Source organism: Erythrolamprus reginae, chromosome 1 (assembly GCF_031021105.1).
Source record: "Erythrolamprus reginae isolate rEryReg1 chromosome 1, rEryReg1.hap1, whole genome shotgun sequence".
In the NCBI taxonomy this organism is placed as follows: Eukaryota; Metazoa; Chordata; class Lepidosauria; order Squamata; family Dipsadidae; genus Erythrolamprus; species Erythrolamprus reginae.
In genome coordinates this window covers 3,112,787-3,136,042 of record NC_091950.1, presented here as the reverse complement: position 1 = coordinate 3,136,042, position 23,256 = coordinate 3,112,787, and the positions used below count along the sequence as shown (strand labels likewise).

General features: G+C 42.2%; 2 long non-coding RNA genes across 4 annotated transcripts in view; one reads left to right on the top strand and one right to left on the bottom strand.

Moving 5' to 3' along the window:
• Nucleotides 1-23,256, top strand: part of LOC139162715 (uncharacterized) — a 63,139-nt gene that overhangs the window by 36,988 nt on the left and 2,895 nt on the right. The window contains exon 1 of one of the 3 annotated variants that reach the window (XR_011558366.1): nt 2,212-2,406. The exons of the other annotated variants lie outside the window; for them this stretch is intronic. This is a non-coding gene — a long non-coding RNA (uncharacterized lncRNA). Of the gene's footprint in view, nt 1-2,211; nt 2,407-23,256 lie in introns of those variants that run through there. 3 annotated transcript variants of the gene reach the window in all.
• On the bottom strand, nt 5,634-21,411 carry LOC139162728 (uncharacterized). The gene is made up of 4 exons (XR_011558370.1): nt 21,245-21,411; nt 8,130-8,217; nt 6,288-6,405; nt 5,634-6,080 (listed from the first exon to the last, which is right to left on the bottom strand). It is a non-coding gene; the product is annotated as an uncharacterized lncRNA (long non-coding RNA).

Below are 23,256 nucleotides of genomic sequence, written 5' to 3'. Positions count from 1 at the left end.
ACTCACTCCCTCCCCAACCCCAGTTTTAGCTTACTTACCTTAGCCAGTGAGCTCGGAAGAAGATATTCCATAGTTAAAGGGGTGGGGAGGAAAGTGGGCCCACAATTGGCTCCTTTTTTCCCGCCTTTACTAAAGGAACTGTTGCTGCCCTATGGTTGCAGAGAAGCAGCAATTCTAATTGCCAATTGGTCGGACCTCTGCGCGGGAGTTGCACAGCGCAGCTTAGGGGGAACTTTGGTGTCCTCTACTACCTTCATTGTGTATTATTGTGTATTGGACAAAATTAAATAAATAAATAAATAAATAAATAAATAAATAAATAAATGAACGAATAAATGAATGAATAAATAAATAAATAAATATTCATATATTATTTCTATGTTATCAGTCTAATTTATGTAACCACATTGCTTAGGAAAGGATTGCTAATACTTAAAGAGCAATAAATATATGGAATCATGAAGACTGACCAAGAAGAAAACCATCCAAACATCTTGGCCTCTTATGCCACGGATTCACTTTCTATGATCTTACTTAATGTGATTTCTAAACATCGAGTCAGTTTGTCCCTGAGGTTTCCTCAATGCCCTTGTGAACCACACTCATTACAAAAGGTCATTGACAGTTTGTTGGATTACAGCAAGATTAGAGCAATCGCTTTGTTTTTATATCTCAAGCCACTTTCAGAGATAAAGTTGGCTTCCATGTTTCTTCAGCACTTTCTTCCTTTCTTCAGCACACCCAAGTAGACTGACACATTTGTGCAGTGAAATGAATATAATGCTCCCAGCTCCCTGTTAAAAAGTTGTACAAACTTTTCAATGCTCATTTAGCTTTATTGGAAGGAATATTTGCCAAATTTTATGTCAATGCATTCATGTTTTCCAGTTTGATAGATAGGAATTTGAATCACGTGAAGAAAGAAAAAGCGACAGAAGGCAGGAATCTCAGGTCATTGGCCATATCGTGAAGACATCCAGGGCTGCAGATGGAGGTGGTATTATTTTCAATTGCCGCTATACAAATGAGATAAAATAATAGTTTGATCATAATTAATTTAAGATAAAGTCTGTTCTCTGAACCTCAAAATCTTTCCTGCCCTCCTTTCTGCCTTGGAAACACCTGTTCCTCTTCAGGTCAAAGTATAAACAAGTGTACATCTGATGCACATTTTTGGCATCTTTATTAGAGGACTGTTTACTTACCGTCTACAGCATTTCGATTCCGGTGGACAGTCCTCTCTGCCAAGGTCACGAGTTTTCCAAGGACAGGGATGGGGAAAGCAGAATCCTCCTTGACGAAGACACCTGGGCTGGGCATTACCTGTAAAAACAAAAACAGTAGACAGGGAAACAATCATTAAAGATACTTGTTATTTAGATAATTTTTTTCCTTCTAAGACTTCACTTTCTTCTACAGAATTGTTGGATTCCTATGAATTCAGGAAATTATCTCTGACCAAAGAATCAATTTCTGCCAATCTCCCTTCAGCAGTCCCAATATGTCATATATCATTTTAACCTTGGCCCAGAGCTGAATGGGCAGGTGTGCCTGTATCTATTAAGGTAGCACAGAGTGGAAAAAATCTCATTCACAACCAAGAAGACCTTGCTGTGATCTCTCTCTCTCTATGGATCCTTGTTTGCTAAGAAATAATCCTGAATGATCATGGCTGGTTCTGCTGGGTGTTTGGATGGAGATTTTGAGTGAGAATATGATCTTCCCTTGACCTTCAGAATCTGGTTCACCTTTGTCTTTCTTCCTCTTCTCTTAATATTTCTAACTCTGCTGTTCTCTGCTCTTGAAAAGCTGTGCATTTGCGACATTTTTCTGCAACAGCTTCTCTTTTTTACAAATTGAATATTTGTATTCACTCTCCCTAAGAACGACTGTGATCAGCCAGAGAGGTAGGAGGAGAACTACTGTAAAACAGGGCCTCCCATTCCCAGCCCCTCCAGTCCTTGCAGAAGGATATAATGGTCGATGGTATCAGAAGCCCCAGGACGGAGAAGTGCCCCCTATCCTGGGCCTGCCAGTGATCTACCCCTATATCCATAGATCCCTGTAAGCTGAGTTATGCGCCATAGCGCGCTTAGCTGCAGCTGCCAGCACGTGTTTTTTTAACCCCGCCCAGGAGCCAATCGCCTACCTTTTGCAAAAGCCTACGTTTGGCGATTGGCTCCTGGGCAGGGTTCAAAAACTGAAAGACGCAGCTAAGTGCGCCATGGCTAAGTGCGCGTGGGGGGCTCAAGCCATCCCCTTAACGCCGCTTCGCCTCACCGAGTGTCCTTTTTTTTTAACCTTTATGGGGTTAAAACCATCAAGTACTGCATTCCTAGAAAGGGGAGAGCTCGGGAGGATCACCAAGTATCTTCTGGGCTCTTCCGAGAGTCGCAGCAGCAGCCGGTGAGTGAGTTGAGGACGGGTCGGAGGAGAGGCTGGGAGCAAGAAAGGCTGCTTGATTTCCTCCGCAGCGAGGAAGCAGAGAAGCAACCAGAATATAGAAAAATACATTGGCGGTCCTATAGTCCAACCCCCTCCTCGAGCATGAGAAGGTTTTTCTTATTTTAAATGTTCCGGGGGGCTGGCAGGGGGATGGGGAGCGCACGCGCCGACATTGAAAATCACCGTTGCCTGCCTCCGCTGTGAGAAGAACGGAGAGAGAATGAGAGAGAGTGAGAGCAACAGACAGAGCAAGATATAGAAAAAGTGAGAATAAGAGAGAGAGAGAAAGAGGGGGGAGAGAAAGAGAGAGTGAGAGAGAGCAAGAAAGAAAGAGAGAGAGATGAGAGAGGAAAGAAGAGAGTGAGAGAGAGGAAGAAAGAGAGAGAGAGAGGAGAGGAAGGAAGAGAGAGAGGAAGAAAGAAAGAGAGAGTGAGAGAGAGGAAGAAAGAGAGAGAGATGAGAGAGGAAGGAAGAGAGTGAGAGAGAGTGAGAGAGAGGAAGAAAGCGAGAGAGAGAGAGAGAGAGAGAGAGAGAAATGATAGAAAAAAGGGGAGAAAAAAGAGAAATGAGAAAATGATTGAGGCAGAAAATGACAGGAAAGAGAGAGAAGTGACTCTTGATTTAAAGCATATGGTAAAAGCACTTAAATAATAACAGAAAAAACCCCAGCCCTCACCTGTTTTTATTAATAGTTTTGCTGGTTGTTTTAGTTTTAATAGTAATGGATTTTGGGTTTTTTTAATTACTAGGTTCTTTTAATAAAAAGAAGGGATATTTTTCCTTATTTATTTATTTATTTATTTTTACTTCTATGCCACCCAGTCCCGAAGGGACTGCTGCTCAGACACTATACTTTTCCGCCCACACCGGAAAAAAAATTAGAGGGAACACTGCCTATATCTTTCTTTTATTCTCTCATTGATTTATTTTATCCTATACTCTCTCTTCTATACCTTCTCTAATTTTATTTCCATGAAAATATCCTCCAATGTTTCTTCTAATTTTTTTTTGGGTGTGGGCGGAAAAGTACAGTGTCTGAGCGGCACATTAGGTGAGTCCTTTGGGCTGGGCGGCATAGAAGCCTAAATAAATACATAAATACATAAATGAATGAATGAATGAACGAACGAACAAACAAACAAAGTAATAAATAAATAAATAAATAATTTTTCAGGGTCTATTTCTTTCACAGATGTCAGTGTCACCCAATTATTGCATAATTATTTGGGGCTCGGTTGGTGCTGGGGCAGAATGAGGCCACTTCCCACTATGTTATAATGTTATTCTGGTTGCCTAATTATTGACATCACTAGCATACAAAGACTCCAACTGAAATTAGCATGATCATCATCATCAACTATATTTTCAAATAGACAGGAATCATTCAACATCCCAAACTTCCTAAGATTCGCCTCTTACAACAGCCATTGCAAATTATAAATTTTTCCCTCTAGAAATACCAATATGTATTTGAGAACTTTAAGTTTAGTCTGTCAGATCAAAAACATTAATTATCAACATTCAATAGATTCATAAATGTATTTAATTATAAGTCAAAAAAGTCTGGCTCGCCTTAGAGTTTCTCACGTCTATCTCTCATTGATGATGACCATTCCATCTTTCTCTTTGTCCATTCCATCGTTGTCTTTGTCCATTCCATCTTCGTCAAGATCAATCTCTCTTCCATCCTTCTTCCCTTTCTCATTCTCTCACTCTTTTTCTTTCTTCTCTCTTTCTCTTCCTCCCTTTGTCTTTCTTTCCTTTCTATCTTTCATCCTCTCTTTTTCTCTCTCTCTTCCTTCCTCTTTTCTCTCTCTCCCTCTTTCTCTTTCTTTCATTTCTTTATCTCCCCCCTCTTTTTTCTCCTTCTCTATCCTCTTCCCCTCTTCTCTCTCCCTCCCTCCCTTTCTCTTTCTTTCCTTTCTATCTCAACCCTTTTCTCTCTCTCTTCCTTCCTCTCTTTTCTCTCTCTTTCTCTCCCTCCCTCTTTCTCTTTTTTTCCTTTCTTTCTCTCCCCTCCTTTTTCTCCCCCACACTCTTTCTCTGTCCTCCCTTCCTCTTTTCTCTCTTTCTCTCCCTCCCTCTTTCTTTCTTTCCTTTCTTTCCCTACCCCTATTTTTCTCCATTTCTCCCTCTCTTTCTGTCTCTCTCTTCCTTCCTCTCTTTTCTCTCTTTCTCTCCCTCGCTCTTTCTTTCCTTTCTTTCTTTCTTTCTTTCTCTCCCCCTCTTTTTTCTTCTTCTCTCTCCCTCTCTTTCTGTTGCTCTTTTCTCTCTCTTTCTCTATACCCCACCACCCCCTTGACGGGCAGCGACATCAGCGGTAAGTGCCTGGGCAGCCAAGGGAGGACCACAGCAGGAGCTGGCTAGGATAGGGCTCCATGACCAACCCCTGCCCCCTCCCTTGACGGGTTGTGGCACCGGTGGTAAGGGGCTGGGCGGTGGCAGGAGGACATTGGCGGGAGCTGGACAGGATTGGGCTCCATGGCTGCCGCCCCCTCCCCACCTGCCCTTGATGGGCAGCAGCATCCGCAGTAAGGACCTGAGCAGCGGCAAGAGGGCCACAGTGGGAGCCAGCCAGGATTGAACTCCATGGCCACCCACCCCCTCACTCCCCAACCCCAGTTTTAGCTTACTTACCTTAGCCGGTGAGCTCGGAAGAAGATATTCCATAGTTAAAGGGGTGGGGAGGAAAGCGGGCCCACAATTGGCTCCTTTTTTCCTGCCTTTACTAAAGGAACTGTTGCTGCCCTATGGTTGCAGAGCAGCAACAGTTCTAATTGCCAAATGGTCAGACCTCTGCGCGAGAGTTGCACAGCGCAGCTTAAGGGGAACATTGGTGTCCTCTACTACCTTCGTTGGGTATTATTGTGTATTGGACAAAATTGAATGAATGAATGAGTGAATAAATACATAAATAAATAAATTCATCTATTATTTCTATGTTATCAGTCTAATTTATGTAGCCACATTGCCTAGGAAAGGATTGCTAATACTTAAAAAGCAATAAAATATATGGAATCATGAAGACTGACACAGGAAAAAAACGATCCAAACATCATGGCCTCTTATGCCATGGATTCATTTTCCATGATCTTAATTAATGTAATTTCCAAACATCGAGTCAGTTTGTCCCTGAGGTTTCCTCAATGCCCTTGGGAACCACACTCATTACAAAAGGTCATTGACAGTTTGTTTGATTATAGCAAGATTAGAGCAATCATGTTTATTTATTTATTTTATTTATTATTTAGATTTGTATGCCGCCCCTCTCCGCGAACTCGGGGCGGCTGTTGTTTCTATATCTCAAGGAACTTTCAGAGATAAAGTTGGCTTCCAGGTTTCTTCTTTTCTTCAGCACACACACACAGACAGACACATTTGTGTAGTTAAATGAATCTAATGCTCCCAGCTCCCTGTTAAAAAGTTCCACAACATTTTCAATGCTCATTTAGCCTTATTAGAAGGAATATTTGCCAAATTTTATGTCAATGCATTCATGTTTTACAGTTTGATAGATAGGAATTTGAATCACGTGAAGAAAGAAAAAGCGACAGAAGGCAGGAATCTCAGGTCTTTGGCCACATCTTGAAGACGTCCAGGGTTGCAGATGGAGGTGGCGTTATTTTCCAGTGAGACTATACAAATGAGATAAAATAATAGTTTGATCATATTAAGTCTAAGATAAAGTCTGTTCTCTGAACCTCAAAACCTTCCCTGCCCTCCTTTCTGCCTTGGAAACACCTGTTCCTCTTCAGGTCAATGCCTTGCAATGTGTCGGAGTACAAACAATGGTACATCCGATACACATCTATGGCACCTTTATTAGAGGGCTGTTTACTTACGGCTTACAGCATCTCCATCCCGGTTGACAATCCGCTTCGCCAAGATCAAGGGTAGACTCTGGACAGGAAACGTAAAAGCAGCATCCTCCTACAGAAATACACCCGAGCTGGGCATCACCTGTAAAAACAAAAACAGCAGACAGGGAAACGATCAGTAAAGATACTTTGCTATTTAAATAATTTTTCCTTCTAAGACATCACTTTCTTCTACAGAATTGCTGGATTCCTATGAATTCAGGAAATTATCTCTGACCAAGGAATCAATTTCTGCCAATATCCCTTCAGCAGTCCCAATATATCAGACAACAACACGGGTTTTAAACTTGGCCCAGAGCTGAATAGACAGGTATGACTGTATCTATTAAGGTAGCACAGAGGAAAGAAATCTCATTCACAACCAAGAAGATCTTGCTGTAATCTCTCTCTCTCCATTATGACTGTGGATCCTTGTTTGCTAAGGAATAATCCTGAATGATCATGGCTGGTTCTGCTGAGTGTTTGGATGGAGATTTTGAGTGAGAATATGATCTTCTCTGGACCTTCAGAATCTGGTTCACCTTTGTCTTTCTTCTTCTTCTCTTAATATTTCTAACGCTGCTCTTCTCTGCTCTTGAAAAGCTGTGCATTTGCGACATTTTTCTGCAATAGCTCCTCTTTTTTACGAATTGAATATCAATAGATAATTAATATTTAGTTTTTATTCATTGTTATCTCATCCTTATTACTTAAAACAAATCAAGGGGGTAAATGTATCTAATACTCCTTCCACTTCCTATTTCCATGACCACCAAGTAGCTGTCGTAAGACATGTTGAAAGCGCTTTAAATTCATAAACAGATGGACAGATTTAACCATCATTTTAAGTGGGAAACCAGGCCAATTTGAAAAATGCAAGAGAATGAGCTGGGGTTGCGTAGCAGGTAGAGTGCTCTACTGCAGGCCACCGAAGCTGACTCTAGGTCAGCGGTTCAAATCTCACCACCGGCTCAAGCCTTCCATCCTTCCAAGGTGGGTAAAATGTGGGGGCAATAGCCTAGCTCTGTTAAAAAGTGCTATTGCTAACATGTTGTAAGCCCCCCTGGCATAAAAATTGAATAAATAAAAAAATTTCTGGAAGATCGGCATTCTGGCAAATTGGCTATCAATAGATATATAAACATAAAAAATATATACTTACTATGCAAATGAGACAATCAAGAAGCCAAACAGGGAACAAAAAACCAAAATATCTTCCCACCAAGAATCAACATCCAGATGATTTTATATTGACACCAAATTTAACATCAGATCAAAAATCCAGAAGTAAACAATACCCCAATCAAGAAAGAGACAAAAAGTTAACACTAAACAGTACTACCCAAAAACTCCCAAGACCACTCCCAACCAACACAAATAGGGCAGATCAGGAGATTACTTAGTAATAAAACAGCTTTAAGGGGAAAAATTATTACTTAGTAATAAAACAGCTTTAAGGGGAAAAAACCCAGAGAGAATACCAAGGGTGCCTTCTCCTATTTCACCACAACATCTACCTTGTCAGGTGCTTTGGGCTGAGAGAAGTCCAAATTTACCCAGTCACCTTTCATGTCAAAGCTGATTTCTAACTTGGTGCTTTGACCACTTGAGCAAACTGGCTCCCTATTGTCCCTCAAACATTCATAATGTCTTTTGTTGAGAATTTGATAAACCAAAACTAAAAGGAACCTACAATTTTTTAAAAAACCTCCAGTTAAACTTTGTAGAGAATGTTGAATATTATCCTGCTTTCAGTGATGATCATACTTGCTTACACTGTAGTGAGTTATCAGTGATTTCTCAAAGATCAATAATATCGTTTCTTACCTGGTTCAGACAGGAATGCAAGGAAAAGGAATGCGAACGGCAGATAAAGGATCTTCATGATGGGTTTGATTCTGGACCAAATATATTCCTGGGAGAGGACACAACTCTATTTATGCAGTTATAATGATTGCATCACACTGTGAAATATTGCAACTACTCTTAAATTTAACTGGAATTGTTATATTTCCTAATATTGAAACCTCCCTTTGGGTTAATTATTGCAAAAGTCCTTGCAAAAGCAGGAGAGTTGGTTGAACACTTACATGGTTCTGCTTATAGCTAAAATACTGGGGAAGGATAAATGTTTGGCTCCATTACTGTTTACCTGCAGAGTTGACACAACTAGTTACTTATTTATTTTTATTTATTTATTTTGTGCAATGCACAATAATACACAATGAATGTTATAGAGGATATAGGAGAGAAGAAATACGAGATATAGGAGAGACTATAGGACAGGGGACGGAAGGCCCTCTAGTGCGCTTATGCACGCCCCTTACTGACCTCTTAGGAATCTGGAGAGGTCAACCGTGGACAGTCTAAGGGTAAAATGTTGGGGGTTAGGGGCTGATACTATGGAGTCCAGTAAAGAATTCCATGCTTCAACAACTTGATTACTAAAGACATATTTTAATTCTAAATGAATTACTTCTCAGAGTAGATTAGTTATCTGTGCTTTTAATGAAATGTAGCTAACATCTATTACTATGCTTATAGAGAAATTCTCTTTCTCTCATTCTCTCTTTATCTCTCCCTCCCTCCTTCCCTCCCTCTCTCTCTCTCACACACACACACTCTTGTGAAAGGGGTTCAAATAACATCTGAGAAATAAATCAGAGTCCAGTCTTAGGATTTCTGCCAAGTTCCAATTTATTAACAGAGCCATGTTGGCACACAGTGTAGTCAGGCCAGTACTGACCATCCTACAGTTGCCCAACCAGATTAAGGTTCATCCCTCATCCCCACACCCACAAGGTCATCACGTGGACTAGTCTGGCATCTGCATATCCACGAACCTCCTCCTGCTGGTGCTGGACTAAAGATGACCTTGGAGCTTCAAGAAAGGAAATTGTTATGATTAGTATTTTTCCCAACTCTTGCAACCACTTCTCCCAATTCCCACGTATTCCTACCGGTCAATGACTACTTCAGCTTCAACCGCAACAACACAAGAGCACACAACAGATTCAAACTTAATACGAACCGCTCCAAACTTGACTGTAAAAAATATAATTTCAACAAACAATCGAGTTATTGAAGTGTGGAACTCTTTACCGGACTCAATTGTGTCAACTCCTAACCCCCAACACTTCTCCCTTAGACTCTCCACGATTGACCTTTCCAGGTTCCTAAGAGGCCAGTAAGGGGCGTCCATAAGTGCCCTGGTGTGCCTTTCATCCCCTGTCCAATTGTCTTTCCTTTCTTTCACCTATCTTATATATTCTCCTCCTTTCATATATCCTCTCCTCTAAGTTCACTTTTACCCTTATATATATTACCACATGTCTATTTTCTTCCTATGTGTTTGTGTATTGGACAAATGAATAAAAGAAAAGAAAATACTACTCTATTAGTGGCAGGACAAAGTCTCTAACTCAAATGATAAGCCATCCTGAGTCTAAGGAGGAGGGTGGCATAAAAATTGAATAAATAAATAAACCTTACCCAACAAGGGCAGGTTGGAGGATGGTCTATAGTTCTTCAATTTGGCTGGATCCAGGGACGGTTTCTTGAGGAGGGGTCGCAAAACTGCCTCCTTTAACCGCTGCGGAAATGACCCCTCTCTCAAGCAAGCATTAATAAATGCCTGGATCCAGCAGCGTCTCACCTCCCGACTGGCCGAAACCAGCCAGGAGGGACACGGGTCCAGTGGACAAGTGGATAAACTCACAGCTCTGATGGCCTTGTCCACTTCCTCAGGAGGTACCAGGTCAAAGTCCTCCCAAATGATGGAACTAAGACCTGATCCTGTCACCTCGGTCTGTATTGCTCAATTGAAATCAAAGTCATTCTGAATCAGAGCGACTTTATCTGCAAGAAACTGAATAAATTCCTCAGCTCTTCTCTGCAAGGGTTCCACCACCTTATATAGAAGAGAATGGGTCACCCTACACCGGGCGGCTGGGCAAGAAACTGCAGATGCTATAAGGGGGGTAACGTATGCAGACTTTGCCCCCTCTATCGCCATGAGGTAAGTCTTAATGTAAGCTCTTAGGCGTTTTTGGTCGGACTCAGAATTACTGGATTTCCATGCTTGCTCTAGGGCTCTCTTCTGGCGTTTCATCCCCCGGAGCTCCTTGGTAAACCAAGGAGATCTCTAGGGTCTGCTGCCTCGGAGAGGCCGCAAAGGCACAATCTGGTCCAGAGCCCCCAGGTGACTGGGGCTAAACGTCTTTGTCCATCAGTCTGGGAGGAGTTTGACTTGGTAACACCGGATGAAGTGGACAAGGCCATGGGAGCTGTGAGTTCCGTCACCTGTCTACTGGATCCGTGTCCCTCTTGGTTGGTTTCGGCTGGCCGAGAGGTGACACGGAGCTGGGCCCAGGAGATTGCCAATGCCTCCTTGGGGAGGGGGTCCTTTCCGGCCCTTTATAAGGAGGCACTTGTGCGCCCCCTCCTCAAGAAGCCTTCCCTGGACCCAGCCGTGTTTAATAACTACTGTCCAGTCTCCAACCTTCCCTTTATGGCAGTGATGGGCAACCTTTTGAGCTTGGTGTGTCAAAATTCGCCAAAAACCCGAGCATAACTTGGGTGCTGTGTCACCTTGAGAAAAAAACTGGAGGGTCAGGAGCGGTCCCAGCTACGTCTTTTTTTTCACTCCCCTCCTCCTTCCACCTGTTTTGCAGTCATGGTGTTGTGGAAAGAAAGGAAGGATGGAAGGGGGGAGAGAGAGAAGTGTGCAACACGGTTACTACTTGGGAGAGAAAGAGGGGGGAGAGAAAAAAACTAAGGAACACTCCCGAGTCAGCCAAATCGCAACCGGCGCAATTTTTTTTTAATCGGTGCAAAACAAAATTAAGGGGAGAGGAAAAATAATACCGGTAATAATAATTGCGCTTGCTGTACCTGCTTGCAGTCGGTGGGAAATTGGAAAGCGGGGAGATTTGCATCTTGGTCACTCCCTAACAGTGTTCCCTCTAATTATTTTTCGGGGTGGGTGGAAAAGTACAGTGTATGAGCGACAGTCCCTTTGGGACTGGGCGGCATATAAGTATGTATGTATGTATGTATGTATGTATGTATGTATGTATGTATGTATGTATGCATAAATCAAGAAAGAAAGAAAGAAAGAAAGAAAGAAAGAAAGAAAGAAAGAAAGAAAGAAAGAAAGAAAGAAAGAAAGTGTGGGCGTGCGCTATCACACATGAGCAAGTTCTTGCATCCATAATTCTATCTCTTCTATGTCTCCCTCCCTCTTTCCTCCCTCCCTCTTTCCTTTCTATCTCTCCCTCCCTCCCTCTTTCCTTTCTATCTTTCTCTCCCCCTGCCTTTCTCCAAGCCCTTCCTTTTCCCTCTCCCTATCCTACTACCCCTCTCCCTCCTTTCTATCTCTCCCTCCCTCTTTCCTTTCTATCTTTCTCTCATCCTGCCTTTCTCCAAGCTCTTCCTTTTCCCTCTCCCTATCCTACTACCCCTCTCCCTCCTTTCTATCTCTCCCTCCCTCTTTCCTTTCTATCTTTCTCTCATCCTGCCTTTCTCCAAGCCCTTCCTTTTCCCCCTCTCTATCCTACTTCCCCCTCTCCCTCCTGTCTATCTCATCCTCCCTCTTCCCTTTCTCACATTCTCTCCCTCTTCCTTTCTATCTCTCTCCCTCTTTCCTTTCTATCTTTTTATCTTTCTGTCCCTGCCTTTCTCCCTCTTTCCCTTCATTTCTCCCTCTCTCTTTATCTCAATTCCCTCTTTCTCCCTGGGCTGCTGTGCCTGCCCTGCAGCCCCACCACGGACGGACTGCCTTAGCATCGGTGCTCCTCCCCCCCACACACGCTGCAGCTGCCGGACCATCAGCGGCACACACACACACACACCCCACACACGCTGCATTTCTCCCTGCCTTTCTCACTCCTCTTTCTTTCTTGCTCTCTCTCACTCTCTCTTCCTTCCTATCTTCTCTCTCTCTCTTTCTCTCTCTCTCCCTTCCTTTCTTTCCTTCTCTCTTCCTTCCACTTTTTCTCTTTTCCTTCCTTCCCCTATTCCCCTCCCTCTCTTTCTTTATATTTATCTCTACCTTCCTTCCTCTCTTCCTCCCTTTCTCTCTCCCTCACATTCACTTTTCTCTCCCTTCCCTCCCTCCCTCCTTCTGTCCTCTCCTCTTTCCCTCCCTCTCTTTCCCTTCTTTCTCTCCACATCTCTGGCATGCAGCTGGCTTTGCTGACCGGCACAAGTCTCAAGCCAGCTGCCCCAGAAAGCCAGGAAGGTCCTCCTGCCCCCCCCCCGCCGAAAAAAACCCGGAGGTCTGCCGCCACCAGCCTGAGCCTCCCGTTGCTCCACTCGGCTTCGCTGTGGACCTCAGTTGTGTTTTCGGGGGGAGGGAGCAGCGGAAAAGCCCTGTTCAGGCCAGGAAAGCTGGCTTTCCGAGAAAGCAGCGCGCTTTTCAAATGCACTGCTTTTTTGCAACTCTTTCCTGGGCAGGGGGGAGGGAGGAGGCCTCTCCCCCCCCTCCCCCCGAAAACACAACGGAGGATGAAAGGCAGGGCGAAGCGGGGTGGAGCTACTAGCAGGGGGATGGGGATTGTGTGCACATGGAAAAGGGTGCATGGGGGTGTATTTTGGGGGGGGGGGCGTCCTCACGCGCGCAGCTTACGGGGAACGGTGCTCCCTAAAGCTCCCCATTTCTCCGGTGGCCGCGTGTCACCAAAAAAGGCTACGGGTGTCAGTGCTGACACGCGTGTCATAGGTTCGCCATCACTGCTTTATGGGGAAGGAGGTTGTTGAGAAGTTGGTGGCGCTCCAACTCCAGCGGTCCTTGGAAGAAGCTGATTATGTACGTCCTCAGCAGTCTGGATTCAGGCCCAGTTACAGCACGGAAATTGCTTTGGTCGCGTTGATGGATGATCTCTGGCGGGCCCGGGACAGGGGCTTGTCCTCTGTCCTGGTTCTTCTTGACCTCTCAGCGGCTTTCAATACCATCGAGCATGGTATCCTTCTGCACCAGCTGGAGGGGTTGGGAGTGGGAGGCACTGTTCTTCAGTGGTTCTCCTCCTACCTCTCTGGTCGTTCGCAGACAGTGTTAGTGGGGGGTCAGAGATCGACCTCTAGGTCTCTCCCTTGTGGGGTGCCTCAGGGGTTGGTCCTCTCCCCCCTGCTATTTAATATCTACATGAAACCGCTGGGTGAGATCATCCAAGGGCATGGGGTGAGGTATCATCAATACGCCGATGATACCCAGTTATACATCTCCACCCCATGTCCAATCAATGAAGCAGTGGAAGTGATGTGCTGGCGCCTGGAGGCTGTTGGGGCCTGGATGGGTGTCAACAAACTCAAACTCAACCCAGACAAGATGGAGTGGCTGTGGGTCTTGCCTTCCAAGGACAATTCCATCTGTCCGTCCATTACCCATTACCCATTACCCTGGGGGGAAAACTACTGACCCCCTCAGAGAGGGTTCGCAACTTGGACATCCTCCTCGATCCACAGCTGACATTGGAACATCATCTTTCGGCTGTGGCGAGGGGGGCGTTTGCCCAGGTTCGCCTGGTGCACCAGTTGCGGCCCTATTTGGACAGCGAGTCACTGCTCACAGTCACTCATGCCTTCATCACCTCGAGATTCGATTACTGCAATGCTCTCTACCTTTGAAAAGTGTTCGGAAACTTCAGATCATGCAGAACGCAGCCGCGAGAGCCATCGTGGGGCTTCCAAGATTCGCCCATGTTTCCTCAACACTCCATGGCTTGTATTGGCTGTCGATCAGTTTCCGGTCACAAGTGAAAGTGTTGGTCATGACCTTTAAAGCCACTCCTTCAGGATTCGGCAGCATAGAAGTCAAACAAGGAAACAAACAAATAAATAAATAATAACTTCCAAAACTGAAATCCTACGGCATCACTGGACCCCTACAAGACTGGATAACTGCATTCCTGTCAAATAGACAACACGAGGTCAAAATAGGGAATGACCTATCAAATCCCGGTCCTGTTATCAGTGGTCTGCCCAAAGGCAGAGAACTAGGACCAACAATCTTTATACTTTATATAAATGACCTTTGTGATCACATTACAAGCAACTGTGTTCACTTCACTTATAATGTAACATTCTTTAACACCACCGACAACACTACCCTCCAAAAAGACCTTGACTTTGTGTCTGAATGGTCAAACATTTGGCAACTTCAAGTCTCAACCAACAAATGCTCTGTCCTGAACACCAAATACAAGCTAAATAAACAAGACCTTGTACATGACCCTCACTCTGTAAAAGACCTTGGGATACTCATATCAAATGACCAAAGTGCCAAAGCCCACTGCAACAACATCACCACCATCTTCAAGAGATGTTAACCTAACCTTACATAGCTTCTTCTCTGATAATATCACACTACTAACAAAAGCATACAAAACATTCACCAGCCCAATCCTTGAATACAGCTCATCTTTTTGGATCCCACAGCACATAGCAGACAATTACATTACAAAGTGTCCAGATACTGTACTAGAAGAGCCCTCCACTCCTCTACCTGCAACGGTATACCTTACGCAACCAGACTTGAAATCCTGGGCTTAGAAAGCTTAGAACTAGTTTGTCTTCAGCACGACCTAAGCATAGCTCATAAAATTATCTGCTGCAATGTCCTTCCTGTCAATGACTTTTTCAGCTTCAACCACAACAATAAACGAGCACACAACAGACTACACACTCAAAGTGAACAGCTACAAACTTGACTATAGAAAATACAACTTCAGCAACCGAAGGGTTAATGCCTGGAACTCACTGCCTGCCTCTGTAGTATCATCACCAAACCTCCCCAAACTTTACCCTTAGACTATCCACTGTTGACCTCACCTGATTCCTAAGAGGTCAGTAAGGGGCGTGCATAAGTGCACCAGTGCGCCTCCCGTCCCCTGTCCTCATGTTTCCCTCTTATTAGTACACATCCCATATATATAAAGAGTGTTATATCTATATATATATATACAGTGTTCCCTCGATTTTCGCGGGGGATGCGTTCCGAGACCGCAAGTAGAGATGCGGAAGTAAATATACAATTTTTGGCTATGAACAGTATCACAAGCCTTCCCTTAACACTTTAATCCCCTAAATTACCATTTCCCATTCCCTTAACAACCATTTACTCACCATTATTACTGGTACTCACCATTGAATAAGACACTTAGTGATCCTGATATTTATAAACATAATTATTTATTAACACTAATTATTTATTTTTTGTTATTTATTTGCAAAATTATTAGTTTGGTGATGACGTATGACATAATCAGGCAGGAAAAACCATGGAATAGAAAAAAACCAGCGAAGTATTTTTTAATTAATTTTTTTAAAAAAAACCCGTAGCATAGGCTATTCGCGAAGTTTGAACCTGTGATAATCGAGGGAACACTGTACTACCAAATATAAATAAATGAATGAATGAATGAATGAATGAATGAATGAATGAATAAATAAATAATCTGTAACAAACACAAACACAGGAAGGGAGAGAGAGGGAGAACAAAAGGTAGAGAGAGGGGGGCTACTGTTGTGGACAATGTTATACCTATGCTCAAAAAGGGACATTATCTATTGTAATAATATGCACAAGTGAAAATATAATTTAGCATATGTAGAAATGTATAAGAAACATAATGATCAGAAAATGATAATAATAATTATTATTATAATAAAAACAAAACCAAAACCAAAACCAAAAACAAAAACAAAAACAAACACAAACACAAACACAAACAAACACAAACACAAACACAAACACAAACAAAAACAAAAACAAAAACAAAAACAAACACAAACACAAACAAAAACAAAAACAAAAACAAAAACAAAAACAAAAACACCACCAGTGGCAAAGAACTGGTGGGATCATAAGCCCGAAAAAGTGGTTGAAAATGAGCAAGCAAAACTACTGTGGGACTTCCGACTTCAGACTGACCGAATTCTGAAGCATAACACACCAGACATTGTGATCGTGGAGAAAAAGAAAGTATGGATCATCGACATCGCAATCCCAGGAGACAGCAGAATTGAGGAGAAGCAGCTAGAGAAATTAGTGAAATACAAAGATCTGAAAATCGAGCTGCAACGACTCTGGCATAAGCCAGTGAAAGTGGTCCCAGTGGTACTTGGCACGCTGGGCGCAGTGCCAAAGGATCTCAGTGGACATTTGAAAACCATCGGAATTGACAAAATCTCCATCTGTCAATTGCAAAAGGCCACTTTAGTGGGATCGGCAAACATAGGTGCTTGGGAAGCGCCCGACTGGGGATGAAATACGAAACCCAGCATAGTGATCTTGTTTGCTGAGTTGTATTGACATAATAATAATAATAATAATAATAATAATAATAATAATAATAATAATAATTTATTAGATTTGTATGCTGCCCCTCTCCGAGGACTCGGAGCGGCTCACAACAGCAAAACACAATTTTAAAACCCTTCTTATAAAAAACAATCACACAACCTAACGAACCATACATCAAACAGATCAGCGGAGGGGGAATAAATTTCTCCATGCCTGGCGACAAAGGTGGGTTTTTAGGAGTTTGCGAAAGGCAAGGAGGGTGGGGGCAGTCCTAATCTCCGTGGAGAGTTGATTCCAGAAAGTCGGGGCCAGCACAGAGAAGGCTCTTCCCCTGGGTCCCGCCAAACGGCATTGCTTTGTTGACAGGACCCGGAGAAGGCCAACTCTCTGGGACCTAATCGGTCGCTGGGATTCGTACAGCAGAAAGTCTGAACCTTCCTAATTTTCCTCACTTTCAGGTGTTGTTCACACACATTCCAATTATTTTTTTATTACCGTCCCTAAATTTAGAAATGGATACAAATATTCCACTTACAATTAAATAATTAAACTTTATGGACACAAATCATCCTTTAAATTTTTTAAATCTGTGACTCATAGATCACTTAGAAGAATTAAAATACAAATACTAATTGACAATCCTGCATTGAGCAGGGGGTTGGACCCGATGCCCCTGGAGGTTCCTTCCAACTCTGGACCTGACTCCAGTCCAGGTCCAGAACAATAACATAGAAACATAGAAGTCTGACGGCAGAAAAAGACCTCATGGTCCATCTAGTCTGCCCTAACTAATTCATTTGGAAGTAACTAGTTGTGTCAACTCTGCAAGACACCAATAACGGAGCCACACATTTATCACTCCAAAGTATTTTAGCTATAAGCAGAACCATGTACATATTCAACCAACTGTCCTACTTTTGCAAGGACTTTTGCAATAATTAACCCACAGGAGTGTTTCAATAGAAGGAAATACAACAATTCCAGTTAAATTTAAGAGTAGTTGCTCTATTTCACAGTGTGATGCAATCATTATAACTGCATAAATAGAGAGTTGTGTCCTACCACAGGAATATATTTGGTCCAGAACCAAACCCATCATGAAGATCCTTTATCTGCTGTTCGCATTCCTTTTCCTTGCATTCCTGTCTGAACCAGGTAAGAAACGATATTATTGATATTTTAGAAATTACTGATAACTCACTACATTCTAAGCAAGTATGATCATCACTGAAAACAGGATAATATTCAACATCTTCTTTTAGCTTATGTTAAACAAATAGCTTTGAACACTGTGGACTATTGACAACATGTGCCTTCAAACATTTGAAAAATATGCCATTGATATTTCTTTGGATTAAAACTTGAGGTCCAGGGAGATATACAGCATGAAGGAGAGATTGGAAAACCAATTCATTGATTCACTGTTCTCTATAAAGTTTAACTGGAGGTTTTTTTAAAATGTAGGTTATTGTTCGGTTCCTTTTACTTTTGGTTTATCAAATTCTCAACAAAAGACATTATGATGTGTTTGAGGGACAATAGAGAGCTAGTTTGCTCTAGTGGTCAAAGCGCCAAGTTAGAAATCAGGAGACTGTTGTAGTCCCACTTTTGGGATGAAAACTGTATAGTCAATCTGTATAGTCTGGAGGACAGAAGGAAAAGGGGGGGACATGATCGAAACATTTAAATATGTTAAAGGGTTAAATAAGGTCCAGGAGGGAAGTGTTTTTAATAGGAAAGTGAACACAAGAACAAGGGGACACAATTGGAAGTTAGTTGGGGGGAAGATCAAAAGCAACGTGAGAAAATATTATTTGACTGAAAGAGTAGTAGATCCTTGGAACAAACTTCCAGCAGATGTGGTAGATAAATCCACAGGAACTGAATTTAAACCTGCCTGGGATAAACATAGATCCATCCTAAGATAAAATACAGGAAATAGTATAAGGGCAGACTAGATGGACCAGGAGGTCTTTTTCTGCCATCAGACTTCTATGTTTCTATGTTTCTATGAAAGCTGGCTGGGTAAATCTGGACTTCTCTCAGCCCAAAGCCCATGACAAGGTTGATGTTGTGGTAAAATAGGAGAAGGCACCTTTGGTATTCTCTCAGGGTGTTTTTCCTTAAAGCTGTTTCATCACCAAAATAAAGTAACATCATTAAGGAAAGGAGCTTGATCTCAATTTATAATCTCCTGATCTGCCCTATTTGTATTGGTTAGTAGTGGAGTTCGGAGTTTTGGGATACAGTACTACTTTTTATTTTTAACTTTTTGTCACTTTCATGATTGGGGTATTGTTTACTTCTGGATTTTTGATCTGAGGTTAAATTTGGTGTCAATATAAAATCATCTGGATGTTGCTTGTTGGTGGGAAGATATTTGATTTTTTACTCCCTTTTTGGCTTGTTGATTGTCTCATTTGAATATTAAGTATATATTGTTTATGTCTATATGTCTATTGATAGCCAATTTGCCAGAATGCCGAACTTCCAGAAATTCTCTCGCATTTTTAGAATTGACCTGGTCTGGGATGATCACAGTTTGCCATTTACAAGAATGGTTAAATCTGTCCATATGCTTATGAATTTAAACAGCTTTCAACATGTCTTATGGTGTTCTTTCTTTGGACCGGGACTCACTGCTCACAGTCACTCATGCCCTCATCACCTCGAGGTTCGACTACTGTAATGCTCTCTACATGGGGCTACCTTTGAAGAGTGTTTGGAAACTTCAGATCATGCAGAATGCAGCTGCGAGAGCAATCATGGGCTTCCCCAAATATGCCCATGTTACACCAACACTCTGGTTGCCGATCCATTTCCGGTCACAATTCAAAGTGTTGGTTATGACCTAGAAAGCCCTTCATGGCATCAGACCAGATTATCTCAGGGACTGCCTTCTGCTGCACGAATCCCAGTGACCGATTAGGTCCCACAGAGTTGGCCTTCTCCGGGTCCTGTCAAATAAACAATGTCAGTTGGCGGTCCCCAGGGGAAGAGCCTTCTCTGTGGCGGCCCCGACTCTCTGGAACCAGCTCCCCCCAGAGATTAAAACTGCCCCTACCCTCCTTGCCTTTCGCAAACTCCTCAAAACCCACCTTTGTCGTCAGGCATGGGGGAATTGAAATATCTCCCCCGGGCCTATATAATTTATGTATGGTATGTTTGTAGGTATGTCTGCTTAAAAATGGGGATTTTTAATTATTTTAAATTTTAAATTGTAAATTATTAGATTTGTCAGGAATTGTTTTTATTGTATTGTGAGCCGCCCCAAGTCTACGGAGAGGGGCAGCATACAAATCTAATAAATAAATAAATAAATAATAAACAATTTAAAAAAAAAAAACATGCCTTATGGTGGTCATGGAAATAGGAAGAGTATTAGGGACATTTGCCACCTTGAGTTGTTTTAAGTAATAAAGATGAGATAGAAATGAATAAAAACTAAATATTAATTGTCTAGTGAATCTGTTGATATTCAATTTGTAAAAAAGAGAAGCTTTTGCAGAATAATGTCACAAATGCACAGCTTTTCAAGAGCAGAGAAGAGCAGCGTTAGAAAATTGGAAGCTATTTTTTATATATTTTCTTTCCTTTTTTCCCCTCTTTACATTTTCCCCCTTGCTATTCTACCTTCTTTTCTTCAATGATTCTAAATACAGTGTTCCCTCGATTTTCGCTGGGGATGCGTTCCGAGACTGCCCACGAAAGTCGAATTTCTGCGAAGTAAAGATGTGGAAGTAAATACACTATTTTTGGCTATGAACAGTCCCAAGCCTTCCCTTAACACTTTAAACCCCTAAATTACAATTTCCCATTGCCTTAGCAATCATTTAGATTATTACTCACCATGTTTATTTATTAAAGTTTATTAAAATAAATATTTATTAAAGGCAGACAAAAGTTTGGTGATGGCATATGACGTCATCGGACGGGAATAACCGTGGTAAAGGGAAAATACCTGTGAAGTATTTTTTAATTAATATTTTTGAAAAACTGTGGTATAGACATTTTGCAAAGTACGAACCCGCGAAAATCGAGGGGACACTGTATAGCGTGGCTGGGAATCCCCTTTGCTTAGTTACAAATAATCACTCCTTGCATAAGAGTGTTCAGTTCTGGAGACCTCACCTACAAAAAGATATTGACAAAATTGAACAGGTCCAAAGACGGGCTACAAGAATGGTGCAAGGGCTTAAGCATAAAACGTATCAGGAAAGACTTCATGAACTCCGTCTGTATAGTCTGGAGGACAGAAGGAAAAGGGGGGCATGATAAAAACATTTAAATATGTTAAAGGGTTAAATAAAGTCCAGGAGGGAAGTGTTTTTATTAGGAAAGTGAACACAAGAACAAGGGGACGCAATCTGAAGTTAGTTGGGGGAAAGATCAAAAGCAACATGAGAAAATATTATTTCACTGAAAGAGTAGTAGATCCTTGGAACAAACTTCCAGCAGAGGTGGTTGGTAAATCCACAGTAACTGAATTTAAACATGCCTGGGATAAACATATATCCATTGTAAGATAAAATACAGGGAATAGTATAAGGGCAGACTAGATGCACCGGGAGGTTTTTTTCTGCCGTCAGTCTTCTATGTTTCTATGTTTCTAAGAGGGGAAGTTCAAACTTTTACTCACAATTTAGTTGATTTGCTTTACGGGATGCAGGTAGGAAGGCTTATATTTCAGACTGTTTCCATAGTCATTAGATGTTGCCATGTGTGAGGATGGCATTGGATTGAATATATCTCACACAATGCGCCCTCAGCCAAGAACATGAAGTCAGCAGAACAAGTTAGGAGGAGAGAAAGGGAGGAGTCATTTGCTCTGCAGTGGTAGAGTATATATAGGCTACCAGAGCACACGCCCCCTAGTGTCAACAAAGGGGAAGGCTTTACATTTGTCTCCAAATCCGCTCTGTTATAGAGGCCTGTCCTAAAAGATAGTGCAAGTATGCTATTACAGTGTTTCCCAATCTTGGCAACTTGAAGATATTTGGACTTCAACTCCCAGAATTCCCCAGCCAGCAAATGCTGGCTGGGGAATTCTGGGAGTTGAAGTCCAAATATCTTCAAGTTGCCAAGGTTGGGAAACACTGTGCTATTAAACAGAATATCCCAACAGTTCTAGGCTGCATTAACAGAGGGATAGAATCAAGATCACACCAAGTGTTAATACCACTTTATAAGGCCACACTTGGAATACGGCATTCAGTTTTGGTCACCATGATGCAAAAAGGATATTGAGACTTCAATGGAACAACCTACCAGCAGACATTGTGAACTCCAACACTCTGGACATTTTTAAGAGAAGATTGAACTGCCACTTGACTGGTGTGCTATAGGGTTCCTGCTTGGGCAGGGGGCTGGACTTGATGGCCTTCATGGTCCCTTTCAACTCTAACAATAAATAAATAAATAAAACTCTAGAAAAAGTGCAAAGAAGAGCCACAAAGGGGACTGGAGGCTAAAATATAGGAACACCGATTGCAGGAACTGGACATGGCTGGTTTAATGAAAAGAAGGCCCAGGGGAGACATGAGAGCAGCCTTCCAGTATCTCAGGGGTTGCCACAAAGAAGAAGAAGTCAAATTATTCTCCAAAGAACCTGAGGGTAGAACAAGAAGCCATGGGTGGAAACTAAACAAGGAGAGAAACAACTTAGAACTAAGGAGAAATTTCCTGATAGTTAGAACGGTTGATCAGTGGAACAGAAGTTGCCTCCAGAAGTTGTGAACGCCCCAACACTGGAATTTTTTAAGAAGATGTTGGATAACCATCTGTCTGAAAAAATGTAGGGTTTCCTGCCCAAACAGGGGGTTGGACTAGAAGACCTCCAAGGGCCCTTACAACTCCTGAATCTGTTGTTGTTGTTGTTTTTGTTATTGTTATTATTATTATATTTTTATAGAAATATTGTAAGCCGCCCTGACTCCACGGAGACTCATTTATTATTATTATTATTATTATTATTATTATTATTATTATTATTATTATTATTATTATTATTATGTCAGTACAACACAGCAAACGAGATCACTATGCTGGATTTCGTATTTTATCACCAGCCTTTTGCAATTGACAGATGGAGATTTTGTCTATTCCGATGGCTTTCAAATGTCCGCTGAGATCCTTGGGCCCTGCGCCGAGCTTGCCAAGTACCACTGGGACCACTTTCACTGGCTTATGCCAGAGTCATTGCAGCTCAATTTTTAGATCTTCGTATTTCACTAATTTCTCTAGCTGCTTCTCCTCAATTCTGCTGTCTCCTGGGATTGCGATGTCGATGATCCATACTTTCTTTTTCTCCACAATCAGGATGTCTGTGTGTTATGCTTCAGAATTCGGTCAGTCGGAAGTGGGAAGTCCCACAGTAGTTTTCCTTGCTCATTTTCGACCACTTTTTCGGGCTTATGATCCCACCAGTTCTTTGCCAGTGGTAAATGGTAGTTCCGGCACAAGTTCCAGTGGATCATCATCATCATCATCATCATCATCATCATCATCATTATTATTATTATGTCAGTACTACTACTACTACTACTAATAATAATGATCCACTGGAACCTGTGCTGGAACTACCATTTACCACTGGCAAAGAACTGGTGGGATCATCATCATCATCATCATCATTATCATCATCATCATCAC